The sequence below is a fragment of the Plectropomus leopardus genome, chromosome 2 (genome assembly GCF_008729295.1).
Source record: "Plectropomus leopardus isolate mb chromosome 2, YSFRI_Pleo_2.0, whole genome shotgun sequence".
Taxonomy (NCBI): Eukaryota; Metazoa; Chordata; class Actinopteri; order Perciformes; family Serranidae; genus Plectropomus; species Plectropomus leopardus.
In genome coordinates this window covers 29,792,262-29,807,052 of record NC_056464.1, presented here as the reverse complement: position 1 = coordinate 29,807,052, position 14,791 = coordinate 29,792,262, and the positions used below count along the sequence as shown (strand labels likewise).

The 14,791-nt window shown below is 35.2% G+C and overlaps 1 long non-coding RNA gene across 1 annotated transcript; it reads right to left on the bottom strand.

Moving 5' to 3' along the window:
- Positions 1–216: 216 nt before the first annotated feature.
- Positions 217–14,249, bottom strand: LOC121959035. Its single transcript, XR_006106878.1, has 4 exons — positions 14,081–14,249; positions 13,676–13,782; positions 3,565–3,640; positions 217–427 (listed from the first exon to the last, which is right to left on the bottom strand). It is a non-coding gene; the product is annotated as an uncharacterized LOC121959035 (long non-coding RNA).
- Between the last annotated feature and the right edge of the window lie 542 nt (positions 14,250–14,791).

Sequence of the window (14,791 nt, the reverse complement as noted above, 5' to 3'; positions counted from 1 at the left end):
TGAGTATAAGAGTATGTCCTCAAAATTGCACAAATTGCACTTTATTCTCTCAATATGTTTTATTTAGTTGTGTTTTAAGCCCAGCTGTTATTTACAGTTTGTCAAATAAAACTGAATATGTGGTCATTTCTCTTATGTGTGGACCTTGAACTTAATGATTAAGGAGAAATCTGGACCCAGTGGCTGGACCAGTTGGGGACCATTGCTTTAAACTTTAGACTTTCTCTGGGGGTTTTGTTTATGCGAGTATGCGTTGGTGTTTAATACTGCTGGTGTTTACCAATAACAGAAGTGACAGCACATACCTCTGACTATGTGACAGATGTCTCCATCAGCTCACAGCGTCCTCGTTCTCTATTGTGGTGGCAACAGGGTGACGTGTCTTTCCACAAGTTCCTCCAGCCTCTCGGGCGGTCAGAGGGGGCAACTAAACAGAGATGAAAGTTAGTACAGTATCAAAAAATATTTTTCAGGCACCACATCAGCACGCAAAGGAGCAAACTAATAATAAACAGTAGCCTGCTAAATACATAAGAACTTAAAACTTGACTGAGCACTTGGGCTAAAAGATACCATTTCATTTAAAAGGTAATACTAAATTAAATCAAAGTGATTGAACTGTATTTTATTTTTTTAAAAACCCGAGCTGGGTTTAAAAAAAAAAAAAAGTATCATATTTGCATTTGAGTCATGGCAACATGTGTGATTGTTTAGCAACTTTAATCTTTATATCCTAAAATCAGTGATGAATTTCTTTCTTTATTTATTTCCTTTCTGGATGATATAGTCTATATTTTAGAGTCCATTAGTTAACTTTAATTTAGCAGATATAGCCTATTCGTTTTAATTCAGTAGTTATCTATATCTCAGATACCTAGCGACTGACCACCAACAGGCTTTTCATCAGCATGTAAACTTAAACTTTAACGCTGACACTCTAGTCAGTGCCTGATGTCACCAAGACTCTTAAAGACATCTGGTGTCCTCTTTATCAAAGGCTGGAGTGACCATAGACCGTATAAATAAGGTTACTACACATTCTCTGCAGAGTCAGACAGTTATAAATATACACAGAGGCAGCTCTGTGCGTTATGGCATTAATACTGACGGACTATTTGGACCCCAACATCATGAGCACATGTAAAAGTAATGACACTAAATGTTAAAACGTGGTGAAACATGACTGATATAAAAAAACTTTTATGTATGCATGTCATCCATCACAAACCACCTCAAATCACTTTCATTTAAACTATTAGAATTAGTGTTAATCCATTAATTTTAATGACATCAAAATCTTTTCTGAGTCTTTGAAAATTCAGTTTAACCAAACAAGTAGCCTGGTAACAATTTACAAAACCGAGGTAAGATGCTAAGTGGTTTCATTTCATTCAATATGTCAATGTATTGAGACACTTTATTAAAATGTTACTTACTGCCTTTTTAAGGCTGTTAAAGCTATCGTCTTTAACTTTGTAACATTATTAGTTGTACTTATTGATGATGTTTATGTAATGTTAGCTGTTATCTAACTTCCACAGTATGTTAGCATCATGGTCAGCGCACCTCAAATAATTCAAGTTAGCAAAAAAAACAACATTAGCATTAACTATAGAGTCATTGTTCCCAAATCCAAGACATGAGCTTTATTGTTGAGGTTATCAGAAACATATCTGAAATTTCACATCTTATACACAGTTTTAATTTTGACATACAGTTACCTGAAGTTGATGTTAGATCTATAAGCTAACATTAACTTTGCTATTGACATAACGTCAACAAACGCAAGCTAGCTTTTATCTGATGAAACAAAAGTTTAGTTAACGTTTAAATTAATGTGAAAAATAATGGCTTAAAGGAAAATGTGTTATTATAATACAACATTTTAATAATTTAATAATTGCCAAATAGCCCAAATAGACACCTTCTTTCCCTCTGAAATTTTTTGGCTATCTTTCTTTTTCCTAATTTTTTTTATGTTTAATTTCCCACAGGACAGCCATAATAAAAATCACCAAAATTACACCATTTATCACAGCCAGAAAATGTAAAAACGCAAATTATTGTTGGATTTTCAGATTTCAGGGAGGCTCAAGGAAAATTGTTGACTGATTGTTGTGACTCTGGGGAGGATAAAAAAACAGACACCTCCTCCTCTGATAAATAAAGAACAGTCCCTTAGCTCTAACTGCACTTCAAAATAGTGTGTTTTTTACAAACTTGAGATGGTTGTGAGTCTCTTGCGGTCCATTCAGAATGGACCCGCAACCCACCAGTTGGGAACCACTGGTATAGACAGCCGTTTACAGCTCTCTGAGAATGGCACTTAGAGTCTGTAAAGGTTTTACAAAAATAACCTGGGAACGTTCCTAGAACATTACTTAAAGGTTGCAAAACTATAACTGAACAGGAACATTCCAGAAAGGTCACCTGTTTGCTGACTGAGGTTCTGACAAAGTGTGAAATGGCAACTTAATTAATAAACCTATCCCTGCTGTTATGTGTAATATCTCGTAATGTATAATACTAAAACTAGTGCAGCTGTTTTGCAGTAAAACATGCAAGGGTAGGCTTGAATAAAAAGTAAGTAAAGTACTAGCAGACTATGTAAAAACTGTGAGTTAGGTACAGGCCTATGTTTACATATTTAAATAAACGAGTGATTAAAGTGTTCGACCAAACTGTTAAATACAAACTACTGACAGTAAAAGTACTTACTGTTAAGGATGTGTATAATTACTTTGTGAGAAATATAATGTATCAGCTCTTGTTTAGCAAGTTAAGAAATTACTGTAGTAAATACTGAGCATAAAAGCACTTATTGTCAAAGTGTTGAGAGATAAAGTAAACCTATAAACCGGGTCCAAATGTTATGTGTAATTATTTCTTGTAATGTTGAGACATAGCCTATTGCATCATTTTGTAGACTCTTGTTTTGCATGTCAAATCTTGGTCTGCAAAGAGAATTGTGCAGCTACTTTGCTGTAAAATATAACCTACAATAATTTCCCCTGAAGTAGTGTTAATGTAAATACTCACATATAGGATCAGTCTGTCAGAAATGTTTCACATAAGTATAAATGTTAAGTTACTTGTTACTATAGCTCAATTTCCCCATCTGACCCATAAAACAAGTATTAAAGTAAGCATTAAAATACAAGTTAATATCCAAAGTTAACATATTTACTGCGTAGGATAGTAAGACAAAGTTCCTTTATCAATGACAACTTAAAGTAATAAACCTAGTCAAGGTGTTGCAAAACTTCATGTAATGTTGGAAAATATAATACATCATATTCTTTGAGCTCTTGTTTCAAAAGAAACATTCATCTGCAAAAGTAAGAGTGGAGTTATTAGGAAAATACAATGTAGTAAAAGTATAGCATAACTGAAATAATGTACATATTCTCTCACATGACCACTTACATGACAAGTGTTTCTAGTACATGTGTTTCCTTACAGTTTCTTAAAAAAGGCAACTCCTGTTTAAACTGTAAATATGGTCAAAATATTCTGGACTTTAGATCCAGACAGCAAGTTTGGGCATATCTTTAATTCACCTACTTTGTTGTGAAGGATGTTGTTGACTCCACCTGGTGATTCTCTGATCAGCTTGGACCACAGGGTCGTCGGTGCATGCCTGTGTAGTTAACACATGGAGTACAGAATTCAAATTGACAGCGAGGGAGACATGAGATAATTATTGTTTCAACAGTTTTGAGAAAAAAAAACATGCATAGATGTGTATTTCTAATATCTTCTTTTGTCTTGTTTTCCCATCAGTATGAGTTACACAGTATTATGCAAAAAAGGGTTAACTGTGATAATAAATCCCCTCGATGTGAAGCAGAAATGATTATAGAAAGTAGGAATAATAAGGGTAAGAATAATGTAAAAACATAAAAATACAAATATGTTTATTATGCTTCAATTTTGACACGAGTATGTAAAATATTCAAAAATAGAAAATAGGTATAATATGCTGAGTATGTAAAAATATGTGCCTTATGCTACATGACAATGTATAAAACTAACATATAAAGTTTTAGAAATATAAAATAATGTGCATTATGCTACAAGTGCTAATTAATTATTTACTCTTGGGATTAAATAAACAGCATGAGATGTTTAAAAATGAAAAATCGTGTTCAGAAGGTATTTAATAAAGTCAGGCTCTCACTACAGTGAGACATATACATCGGGGGGAGGGTGCAAGAGCAGCCGAATTTCCCATAAAAGTCATAAAAGATTTTTTACGGCCTTGCCTTTGTGGTCTGAGGACACTGCTATATTATTATGTTGGCATAGGAAGTTTGCACTACAGCATGTTTTATGGTTGCTGCGTCTATTTATGTTCAGCATATTTTTGCATAACCATTCAAAAAACCTGTAAAATGTAGTATAGATTCTTGGTGTGGGTATATAGTCTTATTGCTTGAGCTGAGGCTCTCAGACAGTTCAAACTTTATTGCAGGTTTGTGGTGGGTGAATCCTGCAGGCAGAGGTGGTGAGGAGGACACTGTCTGAATGCTCTGCTGGCAGACAGCCAGGTAGCTATTGAAGGGAACATGATGATCCTGTTAATTATAAAGGTGACATAACACAAGTGAACCTGATTGTGCAAACCCACAGGGATGTTATCAACCGGCTGAGTAATCTTCTGAGCAATCAGGAGGAAAGTGGGTTTCACACACTCACGTATTAGAACATTTTATTCACATTAAAAAGAGATAATAGTACAGAAACAGAACGGCTGCGTGCTTAACAAAAGCAACCCTCAGCATGCACAACCTGAAACTATTAACCATAAAATACAAAGATTTTCTATAAAAATTCATCAAGTCTCGAGCTCAGGCAGAGATATGTTTATTTTCCCAAACCCTCGTCTGTGCTGCGGTGTCCTGGTAGCTTTGTTGGCCCTTCCTCCCGTCTTGTAATGCGCACGTGGAGGTCAAAAATGAACTCAGCTGACCTGAGCTGAACTGAAATGTGCATGAATAGATTCTATATTGACACACGGCCTGAGATGTCTTCCTTCCTGAAACATTGTGAACATCTTGTTTCTGTTGTGGTGAAAGCCGCAACCTGGTAGGAAACAGGAAGGTTAAAGTTCAGTTTGTAGCTTTTTAATGTAAATGTAGTAAACATATTTATACACTTCTTACCCATGTTGAGCTTTAGTAAAAGCTTTTGAGTAAGAGCTCAGTGTTTACTCACTAAAAAGTTGTATATTTCTTGTTAAAATAAGCCGATAAATAGTCAGTCCTCTTGATAATTGGCTTACATATTTACTAAATATTTTATGAAGTACCAAAATCTAACAGGCGGTTGCGAGAATACATTCGTCTGAATGAGTGTCTTAGTGTAACCAGAAGCACGCGGTTGAGTTCATTCAGGGATACAGGCTGCACAGTCATCAGGAAGTGAAACAGAACAGAATGTGCTGTACTAATCTGATTGAAAAACACTGCCCTGAGTGGAGGCATGAGAAAAGAAAAGATGTTTCATTTAAACAGCTAAAAGGAGAATCCTGTGGCAGCAGGGGGATCCGTACGAAGACAACAAACTGAGCTTAACTCTTCATTTGGTGATATGAAAGGCAAGTGGTGAGGATGAGGTTAGAAAAGCCGTGGCTCTCGCACAAACATGCACACTGCGACTAAAATAAAGCTGGGCAACATAATGCTCTTTGTTTGTGTTCTAGGCATCCGTGTTACGTACATGGGAGTAATCTCCTGAGTGATCCCTTTTATCCCTGAACTTTTTCCCCCTGAAGAAGGAGGTCTTTAACTGCTGTGTCTGCCAAAGACCCTACATAAACTATTCCTCGCCGACTAACGCTGACTAACAGTATACACATCTTTGTTTTTGTCCATTTCAACTTGAACTCTGAAGGACCGTATTTTATTTTTGACAAGATTTGCTGCTTGTTTTATTTCCAGGAATAATCAGTTAAGATGAGTTTACTTAAAATACATAGGCCTAAAGTTGTCAGGGGGGAAATAAGTATTTTGATATTTTAAGTAACAGTAGTTAAAAAAAAGCAAGTAAGAGTCACATATTTAAACACTCAGATGAAAAGCACATAGGTATTAAGCACCCAAAAAGTAAGCAAAGTAAAAGTATTAATTATGCAAGCATGGCTCCAGACAGTGGTACAGTAGATTACTATTATTATAGTATTAGACTTAAGACTTAAATAAAGGGAGCATGTTAATGTTGCAACTTGCACGATGTGGACCAAATTTCAAACTTTTTAGTGTTGAGTTCTTTAATGTATATAAAGGTTTTGTATCTAATAAGTTAAGCATCTGTCATAGTTTTTGGATAAATGCAGTGGAGTAAATACAATATTTCTTTCAGAAATACAGTAAAGGGGCAGAAAATAAGAGCATTAAAACAAAATTCAAGTACCTTAAATACTGATCTAGTACAGGCCTTAAATATAGTTATACACAGTTATATACTTATATATTATAATTTCACCACTGACAGTGGTTGAGCCACACGTCTTCGTACATTTGAAAAAGGTCAAAGAGTTAGCTGAGGGTTTTTTTTTTTAGATTCAAAAAAGACCTGTATTAATTTATGAATATAACTTGCCTTTGTATGTAATTTTAGGTCCTTTTATGTGATTTTTCCCCCCTCACTAATGTGTGAGTTTGGTTATTTAGTAGCCTAAGCACTGGATTACTGCTACTAAACTCGATTAAAAGAGATTCATGACTTCCAGGTGTTTGGCTCCTTATGTTCTGTGTGACATTTTGTTAGTTTGACTTAAAAGAACATTATTTTTATTAGTGTTTGGAGACTAAGAAAACACTTTTAACAATGTTATATCACAGTGACTTTTCCTAATTTTATCAGAGTATACTGAACTGATGAGATATTTCTTAAGTCTGCTACAGAAAATGAAATTATTTTTATTTGACTCCAGCTGTAATTTATTGTACTTGTATAATTGTCAACAATACAGTTCAACGGCACCACACACTGCATCCTCCAAAATGATCAGAAATCTTAATCAACAGCTTTCAAAATGGTTTCAATGAAAACTGAATATTACAAAGTACTAGGTCTATACGGGACTTTTTTTTAGATTAGATTTCATTAGTTTTAGCTTGGTGTAATCGATTCGTTGGTCCATATAACAAATAAAACATGACATATTTCCTCATTTTATAACAATATCTTATGGCCATTTCTGCATTTTGTCACCTTCCTCAAAGCATAAACTCATTTTGTGGCCAATTGGAGGAAAACTTTGTTACTTTTAAAATAATGCAAATTAATAGGGTCAAAGAAAAAGAAAAACATAGATTTTAAAGAATACAACTGATTTTGAAGTTGCAACTGTGGGGTTTTTGAGTCCCCCAAAAATGAGGAAGTAAAGCCAATGTCATCAAAACACAAAGGCTGAACTCGAAATTGAAACAACTCTCTCCTTCTTGGCACAGCCCTTAACCTTCACTAATGATGGTTATTATTCTGCTTTGAGTGATCTGGAAACAGTCACCATGAAGTCTGGTAAATGCAACTGTGACCTGTCATGTCAGACAACATTAACGAAGGCTTGACACAAGGCTGAGTAACTGTTTAATAACTAATTTGACTGCTCAGGATGGCAGAGTTATATCCAAACATATTACACAGTGACCCTCACAGGGTTCATACAGACATCAAAAAATGAAATTCAAGGACTTTCAAGTAGTTTTTCAAGCACTATTTAAATGATGTGTAGATGTCTCTCTTTGCCAGAGTACACCATATCAGCCCGGTTATAGGCCGGCACGGCCTTACTATGATATCGTGAACGACAACGAATGTCCTGCATGACAATCGAGCGTTTTATCCCGTATAGTGTGTTCGCAGACAGCCACTACCACTGCATGTGGGAAGCTTTAATATAATGTATATAAATAAATATAAGACAACATTATGTCATTCATTTTAATTTCAATAACTTCTTAAGTAAGCTTAAAAAAGGGGATATTTTTCAAGGTATTCCAGTACTTGATTTTATGCCCTCAAAATTCAAGCACTTCAGGCACTTCAATGACCTTGCACCCCGCACTAAAAATAATTTCTACAAACAAACAATAAGTATGTTATTTTTAAAGATATGTTTTGCTTTCAGAGAGGAAACCTTCAAAACAAAGTCAGCCGCACCGTAACTACAAAATGCTTTTGATTCAAGACTTTATTAAAATACGATGATTACCAGGTGATACACAGCACGGAATAAACAAAGATTAGATAAGTGCTTTCTCTCATCTTATGTCTCATTTTGTGATGTGACAAGTGAGAGGTTCAGGGTCAGAGACGTACAAACACTTCTGTTACTCACACTTCTTCCGCTGCTCAACACTACTTACGGGAAGTGTACGTACAATATCAAACCACCCACCTGAACATCAGAAAGGGGTCGTTTGTGGTGTTTTCTCCTGTTGAGCAATAACCGTCCTGCTCTGTTGATTTACTTACATTCCCTGCACAGTAATCACCACATGGCAGGCAGTAACTGTAAAAATGCACATATAAATGTTGAGTTTCCTGTCAGCATGAGAAGTAATAGCTGAATGATATAATAGCTGCTTCTGAATGCGACGTATTTGATGTAAAATGACATAAATATGGCAACAAAATATCTCAGCCTCAATATTTAGGATGATAGGATATTTGCAGTAAATCTTAGCCAATAAAACCTCTTAAAAAATAATTATTTTTATTATTCCTCTTATGAGTGGTGGAAGAAGTACTTTTATTTTACTTGAGTTAAAGTACCAAGACATTTTTTTAAATGCTCCATTAAAAGTAAAAGTCAAATCCCAGGAAAGCTTAATTAAGTTGAACGCACTCAAATTAGACTGATCTGACCTTGTTTGAATGTGTTTTGTTTTTTTTTATTTGTTTGATTGATTTGATCGAGGTGTGTATGGTGAACACTGAGTGTTGTAGGATGTGATAAGCACTCACTTCTTCCTACCCCAATTCCAACATGAAATACTCTGACATGAAAGTAGTACACATAACACTTGTTCTGCATAAAATTAGCCCCTTGTGATTAGAATTAATACTTTATTATTTATCATATCATATTCTTTAAATCTTTTAAGTTGTAAAAAAAAAACCTCGTATTGCAGCTTAATTTTTAAGATGGTGAATGTAACAAAGAAGTAAACTTAAAAATCCTCAGAATTCTGACCGCTTGCATTATTTATCACCAGCATTTACTTCATGTCATAAAACTACCTTTGATCCCAAAGTACATTATATATTAGATACTTTCAGGCTTTTACTAAAGTAATATTTTAGTAGGTAACTTTTACTTCTACCAAAGTATTTTTCTGTTAAGATATCTGCACAGTAACTCAAATATGGATTTCAGCTGAAAAGCCCAATAGATGTCTTTGTCTTCTACAATTTGAAGTAGTTTAATAACAGATAACTGCACGGAAAAAAAAACGGGTCAATTTATATTGACACACTGAAAATGTCCTCATTTTTTAACTCCCATAAAATAAATGACAAAATGTTATCCTTCAGAGGTTTGCCGAAATGTTCAGTGTAATCCATTTCAGGATGGCCCCAGCTATGACCGTGACAGATTTTAGGTTATTTTCCTGTACAGTTTATAGCATAAAGTCGACTTCCTCATATTTGGACTGTCATAAAAAGGAAAATGTCACAGTGGTTGATCTGGTCGAGACAGGGCAGAAGTGCAGAGGAAAATAAAGACAAATAGACCAAATAGTGCAGTAAAAACAACAGTGACAGTAATTCTAAAGGTAACATGCACCAGTGCATGTACACAGAGTACTTTGAGTCCTGTCAATGTTTTACTCCTACTTATGGTGGAGGAGAAATATCAAGTATCATAAAATAAGAAAATCTTTATCCCTGGGGCAAAAACAAGGTTTGAAATAAAGGTTATAAATGAGAGGACACGAGTAAACAACCATATCATCATCGACTTGCACTGATGTTAAGTGTGTGGCACTATCATTGCACGGTATTCATTCAATACATATATACATAGAGTATTGTCCTAAAGTCTTTTTGTTCAACTTCTCTCCAAACTGCAGTTTTATTCTATTGATTGTTTATCTTCTATGGCTTTTATTGTATAACTTTTTTTCCTTCTGTTTTTTTGATTTATGAGACTAAAGTGCTGTAGCTCTGACATTTCCCATCAGATTTAATTAAGCACTCTACCTTTCCATCTATTTATCCATCCACAGATTGTAGTGGATAGTCATGGCGATGGTAATGGGAGAAAATGTGTCAAAGTGGCTCACTTTGAGGAGGACAGAGATGATGTTGATAAATTATTATTATGCAGGAGCAGAGTAGATGAAAGGTCTTCTCTACAGTGTGTACAACAGCCCTGATTCTCTTTATTTGTGTTATAACTTCAACAATCATGAAGTGGGTTGTTGATTCAGTATTTTTTGCAGGAATATTGAATTAATTGCCTCTTGAATAAATGCTGAGCATAATTTAAAAAGACTGATGTTCGAGTTTTTCTAAAAGCAGCTGCTTGTTCACTTTGAGGAATAAATTAAAGAAAACAAGTTTGTTTGATAAAAAAGAAACCTGTGAAACATTTTCTCAAAGAATGTCTGGATCAAATTTTATGATTAAGAGATGACTAACTTGTCGTTTACCTTTTAACTTTGTCTTTAATTGCTCCTGTATAGTTTTTTTTTTTGCACTCTTACTCTAGCTATGTATACATCTTATTTTTTTCTTAATTCTTTAGACTTATCTTCTCTAAGTATACGCTGCTAGGTGTAATGTGTGTCCACCCCAGTACAGTAGATGGCGATATGCATTAAATATTGGTGTGAGATTCACCAATACACACAAAGAAAAAGATAGGCAGCTGGGCAAGAGAAGTTATCATGGACAAACTTTTCCATGGAATCTAGTACAATGTGAACAAAGAGTTGCGTATGTTGACATGAGATCCATGACGGAAATATGCATAGAGAAGAAAACATTAAGAATTACAAATATAACATACCAGGGCAATAAGAGCGTATTTATGAAAGAGAGATGAGCAATACAAATTTAGCTTTGATGTTATTATAAAAAAGTTTTTCTACTGTAACACGGGCACATGCTCATTTATGAGCGTGCATACAGAAATAAACTAAAGAATTTACACACTCACTCACCAACTCACAGCAGAAACGTTCTTACCCAATAGCCCAATAACAACAATATTTTACACAGCTGCTTCCTTAAGCTGCCAATATGTAGATTGTGAATTTTTGCTACTTGATGCTGCCTCAACAAACTGTTGTCAATGTTATTATTTGTTTCCACAGTACAGTTATGTCGATCAAACACATCTTTTAAACCTACGTTTCATCTGACAGCACAGCTGACCAGAGGCCTGTACTATGAAGCCAGTTAAAAATATCTTTTAGTTATCTGGTTTAAATAATCCTTACATAGGTGCTCTGGATAACCGGTACTATGATGCTGGTTATAAACTCGCTCAGTCAATTCTGGGTTTTCCTATCCAGCCACAAATTCACATGAAACATGCGGGGCTGTGAATTACAAGCGACATCATCAGAGCCATAAATGAAGCATGTCCTCTGATGTGATTTGAAACGGTGACACTGTTAAAAAATATGCCATAAATATGGAACGGTAAAAGTCATATTCATTTTTGAGAAATGTAAACAACAGCCTATAATCTTACTGTAGGATAGGAAGATGTAGAAACACTAAGAATTATTTCCAAATATTATCAGTATGCAAAGACTTAAAAAACATGAAGGTGAGTATCTTTTTGGCTATAGCTGGATGATGAAGATACTACTCCTAATATTTCATAAACACTTAAAAAGTAATGCCACACTGTTTCTGCCACCTAAGTAAAGAGTGGAAGTACTGATGAGATCAGTCTGACTAAAATTTTAGTCAGATTGATTAAAAATAATGGGAGCCAGTTAACAGTGTGTGGATTCTTTTTTGAATAAAAATAATCTTTTGTTTTTATTTCTGGTTCTCATCACACAGGTGTCTCCGGTTATTCTGAGCTGCAGTGATGAATCAGAGCGTAAAATCAGTCACGCTGTCAGTTATCACTGTGGAGATTAAATAAACTTTGCGCAAGTAAAATGCAGCTGACATCATCATTGTGTTTCTGGTGTTGAAATCTCTGTAAACTCTCTGTTTGTTGGGATCTCTGTTTTAAAATCAATGGAAATAGAAAGTATGAAATATTAAAATGATTCTACTAAAACCTTTTAAATAGTGTCCCTCCACACACTGTGCTCTGTAACCTGCAACATATGAAGTAAAGTTGTAAATGGAATCTATGACTAATTATGTTTTTCAATTACCTTTTTGTTACCAACAGGAATGTGAAGTTGATGTCACATATAGTGTTAAATTTTGTGACGGCGGCGCCACCTTGTGAGGAATGCGCTCTATTAACAGTTCCTGCTACCATAGTTACCGGCCTACCTTTTGTTTTATTTAGCCAAGAGTTACAATGTTTAGATCAGATGGAGAAGAGAGAACCCAGATCAGGGTTCCCACATACATTCGAGGACAAAATTTCAAAACTTTTCCATGACTTTTCAAGGACCCATGATAATGTTTTTTTTTAATGTCCCACTTGCCCAGCATTTTTAAAAACACATCAGAATCAAACTCTGTCAATGTAATTTCGGGTAGCAGGCAGAAATTAAAAGAGAGGCGGAACGCAGATAAAAATTGGAGAAACGTACGTGATATTAAACAAAACATCACATACTGACGTGTATCAGAGTTACGTTACATCAACAGCTACAAGAAATAACATTTCAGACACAAGGTGACATTTCGACCAATTTGTCATTACAATGCGGCTGAGGAAAAAAACTAATGTATTGTTTTACCATAAGGGAAGTAATGTTGCCATAAAATATTGGGTAATAATAATAAAAAAAATAATAAAACCTGAAAAGACACATTAAGTCTCAGAAGATGTTTAATGTCTGGATATATGCCTCAAATTGATACCTGATACCACAGGTACCACTGGCTACTTGTCAAATACAGGACTTTTTGTTATTATTGTGCCTTTTTAAAATGTTTAACTACATTTTTGTGCCATTTAATGTAATTCGTACAGCACTGTGGACAACTTTGGTTGTTTATAAAACCTACATAAATAAACTTGATTTGATTTAATGCCATCAGACCAGTAGACCAGAAACTTTCTGCAGAGCTGCATTCCTCATGATTCAATCTGTGTTTTTCATCAGATAAAGAGGAGATAAAATCCTACCTGAAATAACTTTGACTAAAATGGTCAAGTTGACGGTTTTGACTAAACTACATTAACTGAAATGTTCAATTTAATTTGACTACTACAAAGAAGACTAAAATATCATCCGTTTTCATTGACTAAAACTATACTTAAATAGTTACAGTGTACTTAGATTAAGATACGACTAAAATGCCCAAACATTTAGCCAAGTAAAACTTCACAAAAAAAAACCCACAGGATTACGCTGGCTAAGCTCTGGTGTTTCCTGTGTTTCTTGGAGAAAAGCTGCAACAGGCTATGTTGGGGTTGTTGTTTTACCCAACTCTGTCTGTGTGTGTGTGTGTGTGTGTGTGTGTGTGTGTGTGTGTGTGAGAGAGTGTGTGTGTGTGGTGCACTTACACATCAGCTCTTACTTGCGGTCATGGTGGAAAGAGGACGCTCCAAACGGTCCTGTCTGAAGCAGTGTGTGCACACAGCTGCTCTGATGAAACCAGTCAGACAGATACCTTTAAAATAAAAATAATAAAATGTCAGTATGCAAATTACCTTATGAAACCACTGACTCACTCTTATGAAAAACTATTTTAAAGTAGATTTTATTGTATGGCTTGAACTGGGACATACATGAGAAAACAAAAAGAAATTAAAACTCTACAAAGAACTATTGTTGTAGTAAGCATCAAAAACTGTACAAGCACATGATAAATTAAAATTATGGAACCATAAGATTACATATTTGTGTACTTTTACATATTTGGTATGACAGTGCTAAAATGCAAATACAGGCAGCGCCCAGTAGCTCACCTGGCAGAGTGGGTGCCCCTTGTACAAGGGCTTTGTCCTCGTCACAGCAGCTGCAGGTTCAATTCACGCCTGAGGCCCTTTCCCTCTCTCTGCTCTTTCATGCTACAGCTGTCCTATCAAATAAAGCCAAAAATAATCATTCTAAAAGAAAACTCAATACAGTGTCATTGAGGCTCAATCACATTACATTTAAAAAGACCGTCTTTTAAAAAACTATTTCATGATCAGATTTTATCGACTCAGATTAAAGTGCAGTCTAAAATTGTGTGATGAGACATGAACTGAACAACTACTGAATTAGAAATGTTAGACGTTTAATCTGTTCAAGGAGGGACTGGGCAGCTCAACCAACCAGATCAGAAGTCAAGCCTCTGCACCAGTTCCTCTGTTTTTGTGTTTCAGATCCTCTTGCAGGGAATTCGCCATCTTCAGGTGCCTTCTTTACCGCTCTTTGGCATTTCTGAAGTCCCACTGCAATTCATCCGCCTTCTCCTGAGCCTCTGTTATTTGTTGTCGTTTTTTTTTTTTTTAACTTTAGCTTTGTCAAGGGCATACTGATGTTCCTGAAAAATATTATTTGACTCCAGAAGATCCTTTGACAGCTGAACATGAAGATCGGAAGATTCTGCAGCAGATTTTCATGACATCCTGCTTGACCTGGATCTACCGGGCACCTACAGATAGAGTAAATAACAATTTCAGTGAATATAT